This window comes from Ambystoma mexicanum, chromosome 14 (assembly GCF_040938575.1).
Source record: "Ambystoma mexicanum isolate Mex_15411 chromosome 14, UKY_AmexF1_1, whole genome shotgun sequence".
NCBI classification, from domain to species: domain Eukaryota; kingdom Metazoa; phylum Chordata; class Amphibia; order Caudata; family Ambystomatidae; genus Ambystoma; species Ambystoma mexicanum.
This window is the reverse complement of record NC_090940.1, coordinates 474,282,934-474,308,142: the sequence shown is the minus strand read 5'-3', so window position 1 is coordinate 474,308,142 and position 25,209 is coordinate 474,282,934. Positions and strand designations below refer to the sequence as shown.

At 49.3% G+C, this 25,209-nt stretch overlaps 1 protein-coding gene across 6 annotated transcripts in view; it reads left to right on the top strand.

Moving 5' to 3' along the window:
* ATG2B (autophagy related 2B) overlaps positions 1-25,209 on the top strand; it is a 5,509,925-nt gene that overhangs the window by 2,615,431 nt on the left and 2,869,285 nt on the right. The window lies entirely within an intron of this gene.

Genomic DNA, 25,209 nt, shown 5'->3' with positions numbered 1-25,209 from the left:
TGAGTCCCCTCCAAAGGTTCTGCTGTTCCGTCCTTAGTCTCCGGTCCCGTTCCACTTGGTGGTCATCAATCACAGCTGGCTCCTTCTCCCCCATCTCGGGCAACAGCTCTCGGGCACCGTCTGAATCGAGCTTTCGCAGGCGCCACCCCGCAGATGTGTGCGGGGTGGCCCTGTACACCCGCAGAAACTGGTAGAACGCCCTCTGCAAACACGAGCCTTGTCCCTGTGCGATGCGGAACACCTTATTGAGAGTCCCTATCATTCTTTAGGCCTCGCCATTTGCCCTGGGCCATAGCGGGGTGACCTTCCTGTGGTGGATCCCTTAGCCCTCCATCAGCCTGGCAAAGCTCTCCCCTTGGAAGGGTGCTCTGTTGTCTGAACACAGTACCCTGGGGAGCCCGTGAGCGGCACAGATCTACTCTATCGCACCACCACATTTTCAAAAGCCACAGAGTCAACAAACTCCCCTTCAGGGTACCTGGACCACTTATCCATCACGACCAGGAAATGTATGCCACGGGTCGTGGAGCCAAAGTCTGCAAGAACCACCTCCCACTGTTTTGTGCCGTGTGGCAGGGTTTCAATGACCGGCTCCCTTTGGGCTGGTGACGCCGCCTGACACCATACACATGACGCGAAAAACTCTTCCACACGCCTCTCCAACTCTGGAAACCAGACCTTCTGGCACAACCAGGCTTTTTTTTGGCCACGTCTTGATGTCCCTGGCGGGCCAACTCAATGACCTGTTGTATCTGCACCTGTGGGACCAGGATCCGGTCACCCCTGAGCAGAACGTCCGCTCATCTCACACTTTCCACTGCTGTTCGAGGGTGACTTTGGCCTCCTGCATCCGCTGTGCAAGAGTGTCCAGCACAGCCTTGCACGATCCTTGCTGAATTGCTGACTTCAGGATGAGGAAGCATTCATCCTGGGCCGCCGCCTGCTAAGTCGTCCAGCGGCACTGATTTGGGAGTCGCTGCCTCCACCACCAGTCGGACGTGAGCATCCGCCTCCTCGGCACAGGTGTCCTCCCGATCTTCAGGGACCCCTCTAGGGTGGCAAACTAGATAATCAGCCGCATTGTTGCTCCCGGGCCGGTAGACAAGCGAGACTCCATACTCCAGTAACGCCAACATCCACCGCTCAATCCTCACAGGGGGCTTTGAGGACCAGCCTGCCAAGATGGGCAGCAAGGGTTTATGGTCAGTGATTACTGTCACTGGTGGTCCTAGGACGTATATCCGAAGTGCCAACAGCCCCACAGGACAGCCAGGGCCTTCCGCTCAATCTGGGAGTACCGTTTCTCGGTCTCCGAGAGGGCCTTGTTGGCATACGCCACTGGCCGGAAACCCAAATTGGCGTCTAGTTGGGTCAAGGCCGCCCACAGGCCAAATGGGCTGGCGTCCACTACAATCTCTGACTGCAGGGCTGGGTCGAAGAAGGCCATGGTGTCTTCAGCTGTAAGGGCACTTTTGATGTCTTCAAATGCCGCCTGTTCCAGCGGCCCCCACTGCCACGTGATGTCATTCTTTGTGAGGGCTCACAATGGTTCAAACCGAGAGGCCAAGTTATTAATAAAACGGCCACATTACTTGACCATGCCGAGAAAACTCTGCACCTCCGACACTTTCTCTGGTGGTCACACCTCCATAATGTCTTTAACCTTGAGGGGTTCAGGTGACGCACCTCCCTCCTTAAACACAAACCCAAATAATTCAATGGTTTTCTTGAGGAACTCACACTTGTCGCAGTGCAGGGTCAGGCCAAGTGACTGGAGCCGCTCAAACGTCTTGGCCAACTTATGTAGGTGTTCCGTTTCTGACTTGGCAAAGACTAGAATGTCATCACTTATGTTGAGTACGCCATCCAGGTCCGCAAGGGCGCTGTGTATGATATTTTGAAACACTTCCGCTGCAGAGGACACCCCAAAACTCAGTCTTTTGTAACGGTACAACCCCCGATGGGTGGTGAATATGGTGATGTACCGTGAGTCAGGGTGTAACACCACCTGGTGGTACCCAGCTCTTAGGTCCAATTTAGAAAAGAAACGGGCACCCTGTAGCTCTATGATGATATTATCGATGGTGGGCGTCAGATGCCGCTCTCTCTTGATGGCCTTTTTGGGGAGCCGCATATCGACGCAAATCCTCACCGAGTCCGACTGCTTTGGCTTCCTGGCAGTGAGTGTTAGGCAGAATCCTGTGCACTACCCTTAGAGGGACCACTACACACAATTAAAGGGATGGTCTAGTAAAAATTTTTATTTCAAAAATAAATAGGCCACATTAAAAAAAAAAATACTAGCATCCTCCGTTTTAAAACTTCCTATGTAAAATTTTGAGCTATTCAAGCTCAAAATTCGAAAAAGCAAGCACAGGGGCGCCGCCATTTTGTGAAATGGAGGCCCTCCTGTGCTGGCTTTTGCTTTTGCGGCACTAATGAAGGAAAAGCCAGCCAGCTGTAGTAAACAAAGTCTACCGCTGGGTGGCTTTCCCTTCATTAGTGCCGGGACTCGGAGGACGCGGACCGGAGACCAGAGCAGGAAAGCTGCAGCTGAATCTCGGTAAGTGCTATTTATTTTTTTTACAAAAAATAAGCACTAGCTGCGTTTTTTTTTCTAAGTTTTCCGGGCTGGAGGAGCCCGGAAAACTTAGAAATAAAACCGCAGCTTTAAAAACGTTGTATTTATGTTTGCGGTCGCTTTTGAAGCGACCGAGACCCAAAGTGAAAGCCACAGCAGGCAGAAACACACGCGGTTGTGTTTACATGCCGCGTAGTGTTTCTACCTGCAGCTGATTTCTCATTTGGGGCTCTCGGGCTCCCCGTGGGGAGCCCGAGAGCCCCAAATGGGAAATGCTACGTTGTCTGCCTGAATCTTCTTTTCCATTTGGGGCTCTCGGGCTCCCCGTGGGGAGCCCGAGAGCCCCAAATGGGAAATGCTACGTTATCTGCCTGAATCTTCTTTTCCATTTGGGGCTCTCGGGCTCCCCGTGGGGGAGCCCGAGAGCCCCAAATGGAAAAGCAGATTCAGGCAGACACAACGCGGTTGTTTTCCGCAACGCCGCGTTGTGTTTGCCTGAATCTGCTTTTCCATTTGGGGCTCTCGGGCTCCCCGTGGGGAGCCCGAGAGCCCCAAATGGGAAATGCTACGTTGTCTGCCTGAATCTTCTTTTCCATTTGGGGCTCTCGGGCTCCCCGTGGGGAGCCCGAGAGCCCCAAATGGAAAAGCAGATTCAGGCAGACACAACGCGGTTGTTTTCCGCAACGCCGCATTGTGTCTGCCTGAATCTGCTTTTCCTTTTGGGGCTCTCGGGCTCCCCGTGGGTAGCCCGAGAGCCCCAAATGGAAAAGCAGATTCAGGCAGACACAACGCGGTTGTTTTCCGCAACGCCGCGTTGTGTCTGCCTGAATCTGCTTTACCATTTGGGGCTCTCGGGCTCCGGGGAGCCTGAGAGCCCCAAATGGTAAAGCAGATTCAGGCAGACACAACACGGTTGTGTTGGAAAACGCTGCGGTTTTAAAACCGCAGCGTTTTCTAACACAATAACGTTATATTTATGTTTGCGGTCGCTTCAAAAGCGACCGCAAACATAAATACAACGTTTTTAAAGCTGCAGTTTTATTTCTAAGTTTTCCGTGCTCCTCCAGCCCGGAAAACTTGGAAAAAAAAACGCAGCTAGTGCTTATTTTTTGTAAAAAATAAATAAATAGCACTTACCGAGATTCAGCTGCAGCTTTCCTGCTCTGGTCTCCGGTCCGCGTCCTCCGAGTCCCGGCACTAATGAAGGGAAAGCCACCCAGCGGTAGACTTTATTTACTACAGCTGGCTGGCTTTTCCTTCATTAGTGCCGCAAAAGCCAGCACAGGAGGGCCTCCATTTCACAAAATGGCGGCGCCCTTGTGCTTGCTTTTGAGCTTAAATATCTCAAAATTTTACATAGGAAGTTTTAAAACGGAGGATGCTAGTATTTTTTTTTTAATGTGGGCTATCTATTTTTTAAATAAAAATTTTTACTAGACCATGCCTTTAAGACTACAGGTGGCAATACAAGTTTTACCTTTGGTACAAGTCTGTACTACTATGTCAGAGTGGTAGCAGTGGCGGAGCAGCCAGGCTTATCTCAAGAGTATATGAGCAATAGCAGAGATTACACAAAGGGACCACAATTACTGTGACTCAAGCAAACACTGACTCAAGGTTTCAGGTAGAGAAATATAAGTACATTTATTTTTAAACCATTCGTTATAAACACAACACTTCTATTAAACTTCAATAAAAGCCACACGTTAAATACACTACAACTAACCAATTCACTTTGTACAGTAAGTCTCAAGGTAAGTACCCTGTGTTTGAATGAACCGGTGTTACGGGCAAAACGCGTTACCGCGAATACGATTACGATCACTTTTTGACAGTTCGGTCTACTAAATAAATGCGTATCCGTGACATGAAATGCTACCTGGGCAAAACACACTTAGCACCTGAGATACTCAGAGGGAGTTGGAGGCAAAAATCACAGGCAATATTTTGGTTAGGCAGACAGAATCGAGAAACACAGAGACAGGAGTTCAAAAGTCAAAGGGCCGGAGCCAGGGACAAAAAACGCCGGGGCCTGTTGCCGAAGATCACACAGTCAGACAGTTCACGATTCAATGTAGCCAAAAAGTACTTTGATATTGTCAATGTTCGGAAGCAAAAGTTATAAGAAGGAGGGAAGACGAGGGCAAGTCTTGGAAATGAAGAAAGGGGGTTCACCCAGTTTCCTCAAGTACAACACAGTACCTTGTTCCAATGGTGCAGCTGGTGCCCTGGCAGTTGTTCCTGTTGGTTTCCCTCAGACCCACGATTCCTGGAGCTTCGTTGTGAAGGAGGACGTCTGAAGTGGGTCTGCACCACACAGGGATGAAGCCGGCAGCAGCGACGAAGAATAAAAGGTGTGCTCCTTAAAAACAGGAGAGGGTCTTCAGATGGCTATCCGGACTACTACAGCAGCGTGCAGCGATTTCGATCAAGGAAGAGGTTCCTCTGGCTGTAGAAGATGAGCTGGTTCTTCCCACCAAGCTCAAGGGAAGAAGACTCAGGACTGGATCTTCTCTAAGTCGTTGAAGGTAAGATAGCTCAGGACTGCAGCAGGGCTTCACCGGGACGGGGTTTGCAGCAGCCGTCGTTCTCTCCGCTTCTCTTCGGTTCCTTTTAGTTCCAGTGGCGACTCTCTGACTTCCATCCCAAGAGACCTTCCTTTTATGCGAAAAAAACCCATTCACACAGCCTGGATGTCAATCACCCAGCAGGGGGGTTGTCCAGCCAGGACAACTACCCTGGCCAATCATCACAAAGTGCGACTTCAATTTCCTAGGATACCCTGTGCAGGGGGTGACTACACCCCCCCCCCCCCACATTCAGCCCACCTAGACACCCAGGCGCCTAGTGGAGGGCTTCTGAGCAGAAGCCCGCCAAAAGACAGTGAACAAAGAAGGCGAACCTAGTTTGCGGCGCAAAGTAAAACACAAGAAGGACTTCAACAAAAAGAAATGGCGAATAAACCCAACCGGAGCCAAAAGAAAGACGATTTGGTCAAGCATGGTTTATGTTCGAGGCTAATATAATAGCCAAGAACAGTACCACGTTTATCTAATATAATCGTGGTAGAAAAGTTAGGGTAGATACCACTGCCACCAGCCAAGTCTAAATGTTAAGAGCGAAACAATGCTCTAGGAGGTACAGATATAAAGGGATACGAAATAACCCTTTCCAGTACTCCATGGAACATGGGGTGTACTGGTAGATTGACTAAGTAAAGTTAATGGTAACTTTACCCTTTTCTGGGGGACGTTAGTCGCCTCAGAAATGGAGTCGAGGGAAGTCTCAAAGACAACCCTGTGCCACGGCACTGAAGGTGCTGTGTGACACACAAAAAGAAGGGGGGTACTGAAGTGGTGTACTTCAGAGTCCACAATCACAAAAAACAGGTAGAAACACATAGCAAAACACAGGTAAGAGTGGGGGAAAAGCTCTCACTCTTACCAAGTGGAAAAAAAATCAACTCCAGAAGTCCAGAAAAGCTGCTGGGGGACTCACTAGGTGAGGAAAATTAGCCATAGAGGAGAATTCTCCCTAACAGTGACGATGGGGGGGACACACGGGGCTGGGCCTCAACCTTCTCGATGATGTTGAGGCTGACCAGATTGTCCAGCTCTTTACCTACCAAGTCTAGCAAATGGAAAGGCATACGTTGATGTTTCAGAGCGATGAGTTGAATCGACTCATCAATGTGCAGTCTTACAGGATCCGGTGCCATCCGCCCAATCCCCTCAAACAGTCGGGAGTACTTGTCCAGTAACGTTTCAATGTCTTCTACATACAAAGAGTATACAAAACTGACAATCCCCAGGGCCTCTGCCACCGCGCAGCTCAACAGAGTATTGCTGCTTGCGGTTGTGACGTAGAAGCAAGCTCTTATCCAAGAGTCGCCATGTCCTACATCAGCCACAAAGGCACCGTTGACTGGAATCTGTTGCGACCCCCCAAACGTAAATATTCGTGCCCAGGGGGGCTGCCAACTGCGGGTGACACTCCATGGCGTCATAATGTTCTCTTGCCATGACGTTTACGGAGGCCCCAGTGTCTACCAGCACAGGGACAGAGGAGTCATTCACCGTGACTAGACAACTCGGCTGTTGCCTGTTCTTAGAGCGCAGGGCACCCACACTGGACACAAAGAAAATGTTCTCCTCCTCTTCCTCTTCATCCTCTTCGAGTTGAATGCCCTCTTCCCCCTGGTCCACCAGGGCGACATTGGGCGGGTGCGATTGATGAAAATAGCCAGACTGGACTGGACCTCTTGGCACTACCACTGGCAGAGGAGCTCTACACCTGCGGGCATAGTGATCGGCCAGACCACACCGGCCACACGCTTTCCCCGCAGCCAGGCATTCCACAGGGTGGGACAAGTCATACCCACACTCGAGGCACGAGTCCCCTGACCTTCTGACACCTCGGCCTACAGCACACACCTCTTCTGCTTTGCCAGGCCGCACCCCGGCCTCCATCCTGGATGCCCTCACCTCAGAAACTTCCTGGCACTGAACCAGCTCAAGAATACAGGGCAAGGTGATGCCTGGCTCCCGCAGTACCTGTCTGCGTAGCTTGCCAGATGCACACCCCTGGATCAGCTGGTCTCTGACCATCATGTCAGGGATGTCCCAGGCGCTTGTAACTGACAGCCAGCACAGTTGGCCATAGAAGTTGTCCAGTGTTTCATCGTCCTTCTAACGGGTAGACCTCATCACGAAGCGCTCATATTCCACATTTGCCTGGGGCAAGAAGTGATTGTGAAGAGCAGCCTTCGCCGCACCGTATGAGGTATCAGCAGGTTGAAGGGATTCAAACACTTTGTGTACCGCAGGTCCAGCAGATTACAAGAGTGTTGCCAGCTTACTGTCCTCATTTGTTTCCATGGTAGCTCGAAAGTACATATCCACCTATTCCATCTGGATGTCAAACTCAGGGATTGGTTGTAGCGCCCCTGGTGGTCTCATCTGGACCATCATTTGAGGCACAGGTGGCGGAGGCACAGGCGCAGCTTGGTCAGACTGATCGTTCGTGGCTGTGAGCGCACAGGCATCCCACTTAAATTACAGATGGGGCCGCAACTCACCCAGACAGTCTTCTTCCAGAAGAAATGGATGGAACGGCAGGCTACTTTGTTCTTCACCTCCACCAAAACCAAGAAAAACAAGCCCTGGGGGCATATGCAGCATGTGAGTCCAAACACATATGCAGGGTATGGCAGGAGAAACCACAGGAGATGATTGAGATACCCCAGTGGCTCAAAAAATGTTGCTGGTTGGGCCTATGGGACCAACAAAGAAAATAGCAGGCCTCCCCCAGCACCTCACATCAACTCGACGAAATGTTGCAATCCAAAACTCAAAATTGAACTCACGACGTGCAGTGCGCCCAGAGACAGCTGCCCGCTGCTGAAATATCCCAAAATTTGGTCTGGATGGGACACAGGCATCCTTTTACAGGGCCGCAACCATCCCAGACCTGATCATCAAAATGGCCTCCGAGCCGCGTGTTGCTTTCCCTTTTCGCGGCATGGAAATAGTGAAAAAAGACCTATGATGAGGAAAAAACTTCACTTCTTTTATCACCGCCGTGCCCGGGTATGGATGCGACCTCGTCGCCACCGTTGTGGGTCAATCAGGGCCATGCGTGATGCTGTGAGACTCCTCCCGCTACAGACTCACACATAGCTCGCTGTATGCAGTTCGGGCTCCCCGGTCGCTCTGACGCGGCCGGGTACGCCCCGTTTATTTATAGGCATGCAGCCCCACACTGGTTCTCTCTAGGTTGGACTATTGTAACAGCCTCTTTCGAAATCTACCTGCCTCTACTCTCCACCCTCTGCAACAAATCCAGAACAGGACTGCAAAACTTGTCCTCAAGCTCTGGGATCGTATCTCTCCAGCTCTGAAATCTCTCCACTGGCTCCCAGTGAATGCAAGGATTAAATTCAAAACCCTCTGCATTGTTGACAAGGCTTTCTGGCGCCTGGGTCCAAAATGCCTTTAGCTATCCCTCATAAATACATCCCCTCTCGAGCTCTTCACTCCTCTACCTCTAACTCTCTCAGGGTCAGTGGTTTTTCAAAGAAACGAGCTGGGGGTAGATCTCGGTCTCCGGCTGGGGCCTCCCTCTGGAACAGCCTCCCTGCCACTCTAAAACTTGAGGCGAACCATCTCCGGTTCCGGAAGCACCTCAGTACCTTCCTCTTTGCTTCTGCCTTCGCTCCCCCTCTCCCCTGCTGATCTGCTCACTTGGCACTGTGCACCTGGCCCCCTCTGTCCCCTGGGCCCCGGTACCTGCTCACACTGCCTCCTGGCCACTCCTTGCACTTGGGACTGTATCTGTAACCATACAGTTCCCCATCCCATTTTCCTCTTTTTCTGCACTTATCAGACTTACCCATTATGCTGCTGTAAACACAGCACTTGCCACTTACTGGCAGCACTACCACTGTTTATTGCCTACATTATTTATTTTTATTTATCATTTATCTGTTCTCCTCTGCTCTGCACTTTCCACTTTCCCCCTTCCATGCACTTTTTTCCTTTCCCTTTCCCATGCACATGCGCGTTACCAATGTCACTGGGCCTAGTAAGATCGTTGTTGTTTTCTCCCGTTTCCCCTCCCTTACCTTGTCGCGCTGTGAAACACTTGTGTATGAGCGCAATACAAATAAAATATCATATCATATGAAAGACATTTGAAGGTAGTTGGAATAACTACAAGGGGCCTGTGGAGAAGGTCTTATGAAAAGCTCTGTGGATTGAACTTATTTATGTGACATTGACCCAGTCGCTCCTGGTGAAAGACAACATGAAAACAATCCTGGTTTCTATTTTTGTTGAAACCAGTATTTTTCTTATTTTTGAAAAGACTTGCTATCACAATTTTGCATAAAATGAAGGCAAGCATAGGGTTTGACACAGACCGACTTTTACTTTGGACTCTTAGACAACGACGGCCATTAGAACATCGCTTGAGGGAGTTATACCTCTAGAGTTAAGGCCAGTCAGGCATTACTCCAACCCAGGAACCTTAGTAAATAAAGGTTTTCAAACAAACCCATTTGAGTCTGTCTCTCCCTTGATACCATGCCTGTCTCACACATCGTAACAGAGCTGTTCTGAAGATGCAGCTACTCACCAGAAACAATGGCAGCACTTCTAATAAACCAGAATTCAACAGCATTGGATTGTTCATAGATTCACATGCTTGAATAATGTCCTGTTGTAAGGCTGGGAATCCTTAGTAAACCATAAATGCATAGCAATAATGGAGAGGCTGAGGAGCCTCATCTGAAAGCCACATTAGATTGTTTCACTATCTTATTGCAACTTTATTTGCGGAGGAACGTCTACATTCCTAATTCCATGGGACATGATTGTCGCCTTTTCTACTACTGTTACTGCCTGCGTTCTACCAGCCAACTGAAGGTAGATTATTTCTTTCTTCCCTCCATTCCAGCACAGCCTTTACCCCTCATGGCTAAGAGTAAGATTAGGTCTTCGGCTCTACAAGCAGAGAAATCCCCATTCAAGGACTGTGCTGCTTGTGGAGAGACACATGTATATCTCAAAGACCCTAAAAAGTAGTGCATCGACTGCCTGCATCTAAACATACAACCCAGAATGCTGTAACATCTGCAAGTCGTTATCTACAAAGACGCTAACTGATGACGGGGACTTATCCTTTATATGCCAGAAACTCCAACATTGCCTTCGGGGGATGAGTCTGTGAAGATAGCTCCAAATTCCCCTCCAAGACACGTTCCTGAATAAAGAGGCGCTTCACAAGCCAAGATCTCCGAGGACAGGATCTCAACTTCCAAGAAAGTGAAGGCAAAGATAGTGGAATTTGGGGTGCAACAAACCTAAGCTGAGCTTTACCTGGCTCTTTGGGCGGCAAATCCCAAGCCTAAAATACTGTGCATTCTTATGAAGATTCGGAAGTGTGTTAGAAGGACTCATTGATGGGAGAGTTATCCATGAAAGACCCTCAACAAAAACATGGCATACGAAGCACTTGACAGGGGGGCCTGTATTGACTGCAAAGCCATCTGCATCTTTTAAAGTTTCCACTGCACATGGTCTGTCGACAGATACGTTTTCACCCACTTAACCCACAAGCACTTTGTTGGCGAGCTCCATGTACATGAGATCTTCGTCCCTCAATCTACCGTCTTCTGAGGCTGATAGGCTGGCGGTCTTTTCTTGTGCTATGCATTTATGGTTTAACAAGAATTCCCAGCTAGATGACTGATAATTATTCTAGCATGTGAATTTAGGATTCTAATCTGTGAAAAATACCAATGCCAGATAACTACATTTACAGTTAAGTCACTAAACCTTAAGTTGATAATCAACGTTTGACACCGTGGCAGTCCAGTTCCAAAATCAAATAAAATCCAAGTCACGTTTTGATACATGTTATTGAGCTAACTGAAAATATTATGCTGAGATGATGAACGTACTCTTCCTTAAGTCCCATAGACGTTTTTATCAGATGGTAGTTGCTAAGAAAATGAGAAACAAAAAAAGCCCAAACTGGAGAAAAATTTGACTTTTGACATTAAACTTCATTGGAAAATTCATTGCAAGAATAATATAGAATGCAGCCCTGGCACAACCACCTTTTCCACAGCACAATATTCATGAAATAACTTTCGCATAATATTCTAATGTAGAAAAAAGATACCAATGGATTTTTCTTAAGTGGCACAGGAGCATAGGATACAACCCACTTGAGCTCTTCTAGAAGGCTGAAACCTTGATAATTGGTGGTCTGCTCGAAAAATGCTTTCCACCTCCTGGCCACTAGCCCAATGTGGCAAGGAAGTGGGCCAGAAGTGGTTACTGGTGGTTCAGTCTGTTTTCTACCCCTACTGTGGCAAGGAGCAGCTCTGGGATTCACTTTGCTGTTGAGTCCTATAAAGAGGCTAGCCCAGCACGGAGTGTGGCGCAGGCAAGGAAGTGACCCAGAAGTGGTTAATGGTAGTTCATGGTGGGGCAGTTTGGGGCATCTGGCCCTATGGAGCTGCAAAGTAATTCTACTGAGGGCGTTTTCTGTTTTTCATCTGCCCCAACATATTTGAGCTATAAGGGGAGGGGCAAGGTGATTTTTGGTAACCCATAGTAGATCAAGTTGATCCAAACAGCTCCCCCCCCCCAATTATAGTTTGCTGCTGGAATGACCTGGCACCCCACCCAATCTGCAGTCCTACCTTATGTTTAGCACTGTGTTTACGGGACCTGGATTGTCAGAAAGCCTTGGTGAGTGTTGTTAAGCCAGTGGATGCTAGCGAGGAACTAAGAGCTCGTCTTCTGAATTAATAAATGTTTATTTAATGTTGTAGCTCAAAAAAGTAAAAAGCACAGAGGGGGTTGGGGGTGGGGGGGGTCCGCTGTTGAGCAGCCTGAGAAATCGCTGCCTAGCTGAACAGCTCTGCACGAAGCCGGCAATGTGGCGGTTCTATTACTCCCCTAACGCTGAAAGTGGGGTGCCCCACTAAACCAAATCCTGTGAAGACCGAGCAGCCCAGCGTGAAGATCGAGCACCACGCGGCCTGGGGTGCACAATGCAGCTGAGGCTGGTGTTCGCTCGCTACTGGCGGAGATACAGAGGTGCTTCTGGGACCGCAAGAACTTCCGGAAGGGGACTGCTCAGAACAGCCACCCGCCCGTCGCACTAGGGCTTACCCGGGGGCTCAATGAACGCCCACCGAACTCTCCCCCCCACCCGTAGAGCCTGCTTAGAGGTTCCTACATGCCGCGAGAAGACCCTCACGCTGATCTGGCAGGCGGGAGACTGCCGCCCTATCTGGCTGGTGCCGGCGACTTGTTTCCTTACTCCGCCAGCGGCCTCATACACAGCGCCAGGCGCCGCGGCCCTCCTCCACCACCTTGCTTACCCTCAGTGCCTGGTACATGAGAGATGAAGCGGTTGCTCGAGGCCTAAAGGTCTGACATCTGTGCTGGACTGTGGGAGGACCTGACCTTGGCGGCTCTGCTGCCTTGCTACTGCATCTGGGCGCAGTTTGGAGCTTCTGAGTGCGGCGTGAAGAGTCGTGTCATCCTGCATCCTTCACCCCTGGCTGAGCGTCTGGTCGCAGCCCCCTGCCCTACAACGTGTGGAGACACACCAACTGCTGGTGCCGGGACCCTGTTGCCGGTGCGACTGGGGCCGTGGCGGCTCACCGACAAACACCTCATTGGCCATCTAGAACAGACACAGCAGCTACAAACCTTCCAGCGCACTGCACGTTGTGAGCGGCCTGACCTGCGCTGTGGGCCATCTTCTTTTCACTGCCGCGTGTGCAGGGAGCTATTGCAGCGGGGCACCATGCCGCTGCCTGATACCCGACCTCAAGGCCCAATCCACTTACACTGCGGCACTGCTGATTCAACAACTATTGTCGCACACATCTACACCAAGTAAGTGCTTTGGGGGCGAATTAACTGACAGGTGCGCCCTTGTATACGTCCTATGCGAGTTGGGGGCGCTGCACTATACTCTCCCTTGGGCCTTCACCACCCTCTCTCTTGTGACCACTGGAACTCCATTCCTGGACAAGATAGGCGACTGCCATATGCCGTGGGATCATCAGCACCAGAGACCTCACTGCCTCGACAGCTATACTTGAGCCAATGTTACCAGACTATAGACCTACCATCCGAATTACTTAGTGGGGCTGACCGCAGCTACTTAGAAAGAGGGGGTGGACCCCTACCACGGGAGCGGCTGGCGGACCGCCATAGCACCTGAACCCCTCCTTTGCTGATCATTCTCCTGGCTGGCTTCTGGGGTGCACCCCGGCACCTGTGGTCGCTCCTCCAAAGCTCTTCTGATCTAGCCTCATCGGTGGCGGAGCTGCAGCCCTTTGAATATGCTCATGTGTTTCCTGTAACGCGCTGGAAACAACCCAACTTTTTGGCCCTAACGTTCTCATGCTTCCTCACTGTGTGCATCTCTTAGACCTGCGTCGGGGCACTGCCCCATATTTGTTTGTGCTATCTGGGACCGAACCCCGATTTGATGGGCCGTGGCGACACCTGCTTGTCCAGAGAATGCCCAATAGGGCCCGGCGTGCTGATAAGGTCGGCACCATGGATACATTTACAAAGGCAGCGACCAGACCTGAACAGGGGCAACCCGCAGCATGCCACAATGACACAGCTATGCCTGCAGCTGCATATATCCCTGACCTCACCAACATGATGGAATCCATAGCCAAAAATGTGGCGTCCTTTCATGGAAAATTGGACGATATTAATGCAAATGTTGCATCACTTATTAGATCATGCAGGTACCAGAATCACTGAGGCCGAAACCAGGATCAGAGAAAACGAGGATGGAATACAGGCACTTCAGGTCACAGTAGGCTCCCTCACTCGTGACATGAAATCCTTCAAGGCTAAATTCGACGACTTGGAATCTTGATCACGGAGAAACAACGTTTGAATAGTGGGCATGCCTGGGTATGCACTCACGGCAAGGATGGAACTAGCTGTTGAAAACTTGCTAAAAGACCTACTGGACAACCCCGATCTGTCTGTCATGATGCCTACCCCCAGGGACCCAGACCAAGTCCAGCAACCCCGTAAGCAGGCATCAAGTTATCCCAAGCAAGCCCAACAACCCCTGCTAGGGTCTATTTGGGTCCAGTCCTGGTGCCCATGGCGCCAGGCTCATATGGAGCGTCAGTCCTGGCGCCATAGACGCCAGGCTCATAGATTAAAACTTACCTTAATCTAAAGACATTGATCCTACACCGATCCTACAAGGACGACTCGCCATTAGATCCCACAACATCCACATTACTATCTTGGGACTGCCTATTACGCCCACTCTCAGAACTGCGCCCTTATTATGAATGGCTTCCTCTGTGGGGTTATCCTGGGCTTGAACCCACACATGATAGACTCTTGTCCCATAACTGGCTGAATGACCTATTCCCGGAGGGAAAGTTCATAACCCCACAAACGTGGCGACCTGGACATTCGGGTCGGCTCTGGAAATGTTGCAATATTATAGACTCCCTGCTTCTGTCTGTAAAATGTGGCCGTGCTACCCTGACGAACCCCCTGACACACCTGAAATACACTACATAGCAAATTCAAGTGGTGCCCGGAGTGTGGTCTCTTCACTATATAAGATGTTATTAGCAAAAACCCCAGATAAACCTCCTAAAGCACGTAACAATTGGGCAGCCGAACTAGACCTCGAGATCACAAATGACGCATGGAAGAAATTGTGCTCTCACACACGCAGGGTTTCCCTTAACTTCAGGTTCCGGTGTATCCAATACAAACTACTGAATAGACTTTACTACACTCCTCATTAACTCAGCAAGTTCAACTGTAACTTGACATACACTGGCCCAAGGTGCCAGGCCGGGGCCGCTGACCACACACATGTTTTTGGCATGCAGCATAGTACACGAATTTTGGGGTGAGATCCTGCAGGCTCTCTCCGAAATTGTAGGTACCACCGTGGGCCTTGACCCGACCAGTGTACTGTTTGGTCTATGGAGCACTCCCAGTGTTAAGAAAATATCTACTTTTGTGAACATAAGCTGTATGGTGGCAAAAGATGTATCCTCCAGTTCTCCAGCATTGGATCTTTCATGGATTCACATGCTTAGAATATTCCCCGTCGTCAGGCTGGGAATCCCCGGTACATTATATAGACCTTTTCCCGTAGCAAAACTTTTTCGACGCTTATGCGTCCTATCCACCTCGTTTTGTATCATGCGTGCCCGCACCATCAGGACGTCATGATATAAATACAGGACCCGCCCCCGCGCTCCCTCAGATTTCAACCGTCTTTCAAAGTAGTGGGATCCTCGTGATTACTGCTAGTGGAAACTAGGTTGTTTTCTTCTGTTTCGCTTCGGCGACGTTCAAATTCTGGAGAATTATGTCTGGAAAAGCGTTATTTCGCCCTTGTGCGACATGTGGCCTCAAAAAAGTTTATGAAGGAGATGCCCACATGGATTGTATCTACTGTCTCCACCCGCACCACACGGCGGATACATGTGAGATATGCCAGGGTTTCTTCCAAAAAACCCTTAAGGACCGTAAAAGAAGGCTGGTCGACTGGCTTAATGACGGAGCGGGTGCCTACCCGGCTTCGGAAGTTGGCTCCACGGCCTCCAGGAGCAAGTCGGAACCTCCATCGAAAAAGGTACGGCCAGCAGAAAACCGTGCTGAGGACAAGCATAAGGGGAAGCATGCTGGGTCTTCCTCATCACATAAAAAGCCCTCCTCCTCCTCATCATCTAAGACGGAGAGGCAAGCGCTGTCAAAATCCTCCTCGGGACCGTCCCAGGTCTACCGTGAGTCGAGACGCTTCAGCCGGGAAGTCGGCATCGAAATCGGCGACGAAGTCTAAGGGCTCCTATTACTGTTCAGGCAGCAGCGGTTGGGATTCCTTCGTCGACGGAGACTCAGTCTATGGCTTGGCTGCCAGAGGTCTATGACCCGATCCCCCCTGAAGTCTTACTGCAGCCAGACACGGCCTGCTCGGCGGAAGGAGAAGGTGGCACGGTTCTGCAACCATCGGATTTAGGCTTACGGCCTTCCACGTCGACGACGACGATGAGTGCGAGTGGGGGTACGGTACCTATATCATCAACGTTACTAACCCCCCAGACAGTTCTGTCTCTGGATGTGCTTAATACTCTTCAGAAGCTCCTGCAGCGGCTGGATAGGCAGATCCCTCAACCTGGGACTTCGTCGTCACTTTTTTCTGTACCTTCCGTCGACGAGCAAACTTGTGCGGCTCGCTCGACGACTAAAAACCCATCGGCTCCCCAGGTGGTAAAAGATCGTCTTCGAGTGCAGGAGGAGGGTGAGTTGTCGGAGTCCGATTCTATACCGGGTGACTCAGGGTCAGACATCTCCCTGTCACCGTCGAGGGACCCAACATGGAATTCGGATGTAGAGCTAGAGTCTACGAGGAGCCAGACACAGCCATCTCCTCCGGATGATGTGGGAGCCTTCCATGCAATGATGGGAAAAGCTTGTTCCGAGTTCGGCTTGATTCCTGAGGAGCAGAAGAAAGACTGTTTTCTTTTTGACCATATGGGTCAAAGGAGGAAATCGGTATTTGCCATCCCAATTCTGGACCACGTGTGGCAAGAAGGTCTCAAGACGATGCGCCATCTGTTCTCAGAGCCAGCTATAAAGGGGCGGATTGAGAAAAAGTTTAAAGCTCCGGAGTCCACTCCAAAATGTCTAACATCACAACCTCTGTCTGACTCGGTGGTGTCGGCGGCAGCGGCTAGGAAGGCCAGGGTACAGCAAAAATGTTCAACTCCACCTGAAAGCGAGGCTAGGAGGCAAGACGCCTTTGGAAAAAAGGTGCTCTCGGTCGGTGCGACGACGGTAAGAGCAGCCAATTCCTTAGCGATCGTGTCACGATACGATAGAGAGATGTGGCACAAACTAGCCCCTATCCTAGAACACCTGCCAGACGAACACCGGAAAGCAGCCATGTTACTGGTGCGGGATGGCGAAGAGGCCTCGAACCACGCAATTAATATTGCAGTTGACCTAGCAGAGTCTGGCTTCAAACAAATCAACCATGGCGTAGTACTTCGTCGACAAGCGTGGCTCAAATGTACTACTTTCCGTCCTGAAGTCCAGTACAAAGTCCTTGACATGCCATGTGAAGGGGAACACCTGTTTGGCGAAAAGGTTGATGAAGCGTTGAAGGGGATGAAAGAAGACACGGATACTGCTAGGTCCCTCGGCGCTCTCCAAACGGGTAGAAACTTTCGCTCTTTTCGCCCCTTTAGGGGCGCTTCTGGAAACTCCCGCTTTGGAGCCTCGAGGGACCGTGGATTTAACAGGCCCTCGTACTCTTTACAAGGGTTCAGACGAGCGTCCCAGTCGGCACGTAGAAGCAGAGACTATCAAGCTTCCAGGCGGCGAGTCTCGGGTCCCTCGTCGACGAAGAACAAGCAAACCAGCAACCAATCACGGCCTTCGGAACGTCCTGGGGGGACGAGTCTCTTATCACTTCGACCAATGGAAATGCATCACCACAGATCAATGGGTTCTAGATACTATTCGCATGGGTCATGCGCTACAGTTCAAAGACAAGCCTCCACGTCTCCCGCCTGTATTTTCGACCCAGCCCCACCTCCGAATCCTACGACAAGAGGCGGCGCTTATGTTGCGAAAAGGAGCGGTAGAGAGAGTTCCTGTAACACAGGAAGGACACGGAGTTTATTCCCGGTTCTTTGTTGTCAAGAAGCCAAATGGAAAATGGAGGCCCATTCTCGACCTGAGGGTACTCAACAAATGGCTAAAGAGCCTAAAATTCAAAATGCTAAAGCTCCAGGAGGTTATCAGGTCAGTGCAACCCATGGACTATCTGTCGTCACTAGACCTTCAGGACGCCTATTTTCACATCCCAATATGCCCACGACACAGGAGATATTTAAGGTTCGTCGTCGGGAGAAAGCATTTTCAGTTCAAGGTCCTCCCGTTCGGGCTCAAGTCCTCCCCCAGGACGTTCACCAAGTGCTTGGCCCCTATAGCGGCCCATTTAAGGAAGGATGGTCACCATGTCTATCCATATCTGGACGACTGGCTGGTCAGAGGTTCGTCCAGAGAACAAACACGAAACAGCCTAAGGGCCACAATGTCCCTCTTACAGGAACTGGGCTTCGCAATAAACTTCAACAAGTCCTCTGTAGAGCCTTCGAGGACCTTGGTCTTTCCAGGAGCGGAGTTTCAGACACACACAAGCCTGGTGAGCCCATCCAGCGAAAGAATTCAGAAACTTCAAAGCAAGGCGTCGGAATGGAGATGCGGTACCAAGGTGTCGGTGCGCACATACATGTCCCTGCTAGGGACCATGTCGTCCTGCATTCCGTTGATAAGCAACTGCCGTCTGTTTATGAGGCCTTGCCAGGAATTTCTAGCGGACCGTTGGGCGCAGAGCCGAGTTCGCTGGTCCGACAGACTGGTCGTCGACGAACAACTAGTACAAGCACTCTGCTGGTGGAGAGTGTCTACTCATCTAACGAAAGGAATGCCTCTACTGGAACCGGAGTTCCAGAAGACGGTGGTGACGGTGCTGAGCGGATGGGGAGCTCATCTGGATACGTTACAGGTACAAGGCCAGTGGTCGTTGCAGGAGTCCTCCCTGCATATCAACCTGCTAGAACTGAGAGCAGTGCGATGGGCTCTGAAATCTTTTCTTCCTCAACTGAGAGACTCGGTGGTGCGTGTCATGACGGACAACACCACTACGATGTTCTACTTGAGGAAACAAGGAGGGACACGTTCCAGGTCCCTATCGACGGAGGCACAGAAAATCTGGCATTAGGCCCTACAACACAACATGCAAATCTTGGCGTTCCACCTGCCAGGCGTGAAAAATGTGGAAGCCGATGCCCTCAGCAGAGAAATGAACGAAGTTCACGAATGGGTGCTGAACGACCAACAACTACAGCAAGTATTCATGAAATGGGGACATCCTTCCATAGATCTGTTCGCGACGAAGAACAACAGGAAATGCCATCAGTACGCAAGCAGATGGCCTCAGCAGGGCTCACTGGGGGATGCGTTCTCCTTCCCATGGTCGAACAAATTCCTGTACGCATTCCCTCCATTTCCCCTTGTCCAGAGGACGTTGCAATGGATCCTCAGGTACCCATGTCGGGTAATTCTGGTGGCCCCGTACTGGGCCAGACAGGCGTGGTTTTCAGACCTGCTACACTTAGCGGTGGCGGAACCGATGAGACTCCAGAAGACCCCCGGCCTTCTGTCTCGACAGGAGGGTGTCGTTTGGCATCACGATCCGGACAGCCTCAAGTTGACGGCCTGGCTCCTGACTTCGCCGAATTCGGTCGGCTAACGATTCCGGAGGACTGTCGACGTATCCTGCAAGCGGCAAGAGCGCCTTCCACAAACGCCTCATACACGTACAAATGGAGAAGTTTCTGTCAGTGGTGTGAGGATCAACCAGGTTTGGCCCCGCAATCGATTAAGCCGGAACAGCTCCTTCCATACTTGCTGTTTTTAGCTCAAAAGGGCCTATCAGTATCGTCAATAAAAGTACACCTGGCCGCCATTTCCAGGTTTACTCGTCGACGGCATTCGGCACCATTGTTCAGCGACCGCCTGATTAAGCACTTCCTTAAAGGCCTCTTTCGGAGTTTCCCTCCAGAGAAGAAATTTCCGCCGGAGTGGAGCCTCAATCTGGTTTTAACGTCTCTTATGAAGCCTCCTTTTGAGCCAATGTCATCATCGTCTCTAAAGTTTTTATCGTGGAAATTGGCCTTCCTGGTGGCCATCACTTCAGCCCGACGTATTTCAGAAGTTCAGGCTCTAATGGTAGACCCACCATACTTACGATTTTTCAAGAACAAGGTAGCCCTTGCCACTAACCCACAGTTCATACCGAAAGCTCCTTTGGTGTTCCATAAACACTCCTCTATTGTGTTGCCTACGTTTTTTCCGGAGCCATGCTCGGGAGCGGAGCGCACGTTACACACATTGGATGTAAAAAGGGCTCTCAAATTTTATCTTCATCGTAAGCAACCATTCAGAGAAACGAGACAACTGTTCGTGGCCGATGGTTTGGGTGCTAAAGGAAAAGCCATTTCAAAGCAAGGACTATCAAGATGGGTATCATCTACCATTTCGTACTGCCATTCCAGGGCAGGGAAGCCTCTTCTACGACGACCAAGAGCTCATTCAACTAGAGCAGCGGCATCGTCGACGGCTCTGTGGGCCGGAGTCCCTCTGGGGGACATCTGCATGGCGGCTACCTGGGCGGCTACACACACCTTTACCCGCCATTACTGCCTGTCGCAGCAACATGCCGAAGATACCCGGATGGGACAGGCGGTGCTCCGACACCTATTCCAGTAAGGTAAGCCCCTACTGAGGGGTTGCATCCTGTGGAATTTATGACTGTATGTGGTTCGTTTTCCTATGTTAACGATTACTAATGTATACATGATCATAGGGAACGGGCTTTGCGAAGAAAGTATATGGGTTTGCATGCACGCCTCCTCTCTTGGGGGTGTACTGCTATGTAATCTATTCTAAGCATGTGAATCCATGAAAGATCCAATGCTTGAGAAGGGAATAGTTTCTTACATGTAACTCCATTTCTCCAGCATTGGTATCTTTAATGGATTCACATGCCCCCACCTGCCTCCCCTGAACATGCAAACCGGTTCCCCCACTACTTTGGGGGCCGAAATCTGAGGGAGCGCAGGGGCGGGTCCTGTATTTATATCATGACGTCCTGACGGTGCGGGCACGCATGATACAAAACGAGGTGGATAGGACGCATAAGCGTCGAAAAAGTTTTCCTACGGGAAAAGGTCTATATAATGTACTGGGGATTCCCAGCCTGACGACAGGGAATATTCTAAGCATGTGAATCCATGAAAGATACCAATGCTGGAGAAATGGAGTTACAGGTAAGAAACTATTCCCTTTTGGAAGCTTTCTTCTCCAACCTTTAAAATGTGGTTATATGCACTCACCTGGACCCAGACTTGTGAGGAGGAATACATAAACTCCCTCTCAACACTAGCTCGCCCAAGAAATATATGGAATGATTTTCGAAGTTACCTTATTAATCAAGCTGAAACTGATCTGTGATCACCTACCCGAACTTAAACAAAGGACTACCTCAAGCTACACTGCGAATATGGAACACTGTACTATGAAGATGTACCCTGATATATCGTATATTACCGTGAAGTGAGAATTGTGTTTATGCATGCATAACGTAAACCTTTCCTGATTGTGTGCGCTGTAAATTTCTGCTCATATATAAAAGGTTTTTTTTCAAAGTAAAAAGCTCTTGGGTTGGGCAGCGGGGGTGGGGGGAGACGGACTCCGTACAGCAGCTCCTTGAGCTGTCAGGCGTTCCCTGCCCTCCCAGATTTGCTAATATTGCCCTCACCTGGATATTTGCCTCAGTGATATAAGTACCAACTGGCAATACCAGCCTTGGCCAACTGAGCTGTGTGTGAAGAGGGTTCTCTCCGTTTATGCGGGGAGTTTTAAAGATCCCAAGACTGCAAAGAGGACTATCAAGCTTTAATTGGCCGTATTTACTTTTATGTACTCGTACTGTTTGACATTTCCCTTTGAACGACAGGAGTATCAAGTTTTAATTGCTTTTAATTGTCTGTTTAACATATTTTTATTTTTTTATATAACGTTTTATTTTATTCCTGTGTTTTATGCGTGTGTGGATCTTCCTTTAATGATAATTGGCAATTCATTTTAGCGCTCTTTCATTTTGCACCATTGTAGCTTGCACAATTGTATATCTGCACTGCGGAATGCTGTTTGAAAGTGTTTGATAGTGTTAGCATTAGTACTGGTACTTTTGTAGGGCATTTGTTTGTTAACCCTGTGCATCTCGGGGGAAATAGTGCTACTGTTAGTACTCCTATTCCTTTGGAACTAGAGGGTGCTTAAGGGTGCACTATGGTCACACGTAAGGCAAACCACCCGGCCTCACCTGAGGTGGGTCGAAAAAAAGTTTATACATTATTTGAACCTATTAAGGAAGCTAATGTTTTAATTGGTGACATTAAAGGGCTGCTCCATGATTTGGATGGAGCAAGACCGATCTCTCTAGAACGACCCATTGTTAACTCTACTTGTGCCGTTACTGAGGCTGGTTGTAAGGCAGTAGGCGGAATCAAGGAGTGGAGGGAGCAGGATTCTGTGAGTGAAAGAGGGAGGGATACGCCCCACCACTCCTTTGCTGGTACAGGAAGACAATATAGGAAGGATCCGCTGGCAAAATACATTGTAGAGAAGGCAGTGGGCCATGAGGGAGGTGTTAATTACCAGCTCCCACACCACTGCCCAAAATCAACAGGGGCTGGAGGATCCCCAAATGGTAGCATAATTGAAGTTCACTCTCATACTGTTTATAATAACATTATCTCCGCTGTGGTTCCTCAGTCCCCAATTTATTTACCAACTCAAATCTCCACTAGCAAATGAAACACTAGTTCAGATTTTAATTCTATGGTTGAGAAAGAAAGTATCACCCCTAGGGGTGTATCTGAGAGTGGTTTAGACTCTGACAGCTGTGGAATTCCTATTATCGCCCCAGAAATAAGTTTGTCTAATCGATTCTCTCCCTTAGTTAATGTATCTTTGTCTGATAACGAGAATCCTAACCTGATGTTGAAGAGAGTAATAGGTAACAGCACTTTGGGCACTTGTCAAGTGCATTTGATCCCTAGTAAGGTACCACAGAATAGTGTGGAAATTCAAAATTTACCACCTGGTCTTGTAGGGCGTGGGGGGAGGTGGCGTAAGACTTGGTCATTCTAGTATTAAGTGCAATTGTGACTGGCAAAGCTACTTCCGGGATCTAATGTCAGAGATAGGCAACCATAGGGGGATGCTCGTTAGCCTGTCTAGTACTGTGCTATTCCAGGGGGAAAAACCTTTGAAAGCCCAGGGGGAGATTATGCATTTCACTACCAAGCAACAGCCTAACCATGCAAATTGCTCCGATTCATTTAAAGGTCCGGGTGATTTGATGACTCTGCATAAGGGGGAACACAGCTAATACTAAAGAGTGGAGTAAAGAATTGAAGTCATCAAATTCCTGTGCAGCCAAGGGTCCGATATGGGCAAAATCTAGAACCAATACTATTAATAAACATGTAGAAACGCATCTCCCCCGAACTTTGAGTAAGCCCAGTCACAGTAATAATAGGATTGTACCCCAACCAAGAGGTAACGTTTTCTCTGCATCTAGGTTGGTCCCTGATCAACACTGTAAATCCATATCCATATTCATGTGTAATGTTCCCAAACTTAGGTCGGGTGTTTTTAAAAATAAATACACTCTGATCAACAAAAGTATCCATTGGATCCGTCGTGTGAGGGGGTGTATCTCTATTATTAGAAATTATATTATAAGGGTTCATAGGGGATCCATGGGCCCAGGTTTGATGGACTACATAGAGCTAGCTTTTAGGAACCCACATTTGGTATATGGACTTTTGTTAGTTGAGATTGGAACTTATCCACTCCTAAACTCCACCGTTTGTCTGAGACTCTCGTTACCTGCAATTTCTGCCAGATGCCCTTCTAGTGATCAACTACCCCTGTGTGTCCAGTGCTCTATCCCAGGGGACGAGGGCTTGGATGAGGTGGATTGACACTATTGTCCTTCCCTGTCCAACTCCTCAGCCCCCAGCGGCACAAAGTTCCTCTTTTGGAACGTAGAAGGTATTTTTAGGCATCTGGTGGACCCTGAATGGACTGGTTTTATATCTTTGGGCCTCATTACACGGATGGTGGAGAACCATGGCGCTATTAGCGCCATGGTTCATGCCGGTAAAATACCGGCACCGCCTTGGCGGAAAGGGGAATTACCGCCCCATTCCAAGGTTGGCGGGGCGGTAAATCCCCCTTCCACCATTGCCCTTCCCCATTCCCATTTTTGCCCCATAGGGCTCAATGGGAATGGGGTAGGCGCTAATTACGGTACCGTAATTAGCTCCCTGGGTCCCTTTGCGGGATGGTTTTTAGCGCCTGCAAAAAGCAGGCGTTAAATCCCCCAACCCGCAAAGGGACCTCGTAGTAAGGTGGTAAGGATTTACCGGTGCCGGTATTTTACCGGTAAATCCTTACCGCCATCCGTTTAATGAGGCCCTTTGTATGATATCATATGCCTCCAGGAAACTTGGGCTGTGGATGCCATTGAAATCTTGAGGTTTAGAACATTCAATACACCAGCCAATAAGGGGCCTAGAGGAAGGCTGTTGGGGGGTGCGGGGGGAAATGCTGACTTTGGTGGCAGTGGATTCGGGATGGGAACCTAAGATGTGCAAGGAAAGTACATCAGATCTGCAAATGATTACTTGCATCAATGCTGAAGGGCATGTAATGAAAGGTGCACGGAGGATAGACCTGGAAAGGATACTTTCTTTGGTCCTGGATATTCTTCCAGGATTGACTATATCTTGATTGAGATGAGTGACTGGGTGGAAGTGGAGGGGTTTGGTATCCTGGAGCACCTAGCTAGTGACCACATACCCCTCTCAATTAGGCTGAGGGGTAAAAAAAGAGATTAAACAATCCAGTTTACCAATTAGAATAGTTTGGAATGCCTGATGTACTATTAAGTGGGACAACATTTTGACAAAAGGCTTAAAACCCCCAATCTATCAGTTTATCCTGCCCTCTATTGAAAACATATGCCAATCCAATTGTGGGGAGAGAGACATTTTAGCCAAATATGACCAACTAACCCTCAAGCTGAAATCCATGGTTTTCTAGGTTAAATCCTGCTTTTAAGCAGAAGCCCCTGAAGATTTGTCCTTGGTTTGATTCTGAATGTAGATCGGCCAAGGAGGGTTTATTGTTATTTCTGGGCAGCACGTTTATGGCAAATAAAGATGTATTTCACCACCTAAGGAAAAGATATAAGAGTTGAGAAGTCTAAGAAGCTTGAATTCCTAAAGGGCAGATGGAATGAACTTAGAAGAGCTGCTATTACCAAGTATTGCAAGGCCTTTTGGTCTTTGGTCGCTAAGCGGAAACACTCTAATGATAATGAACTCCATTGCATGACAACCGAGGAAGAATGGTTCCTCCACTTTCGCTTTTATATGGTGT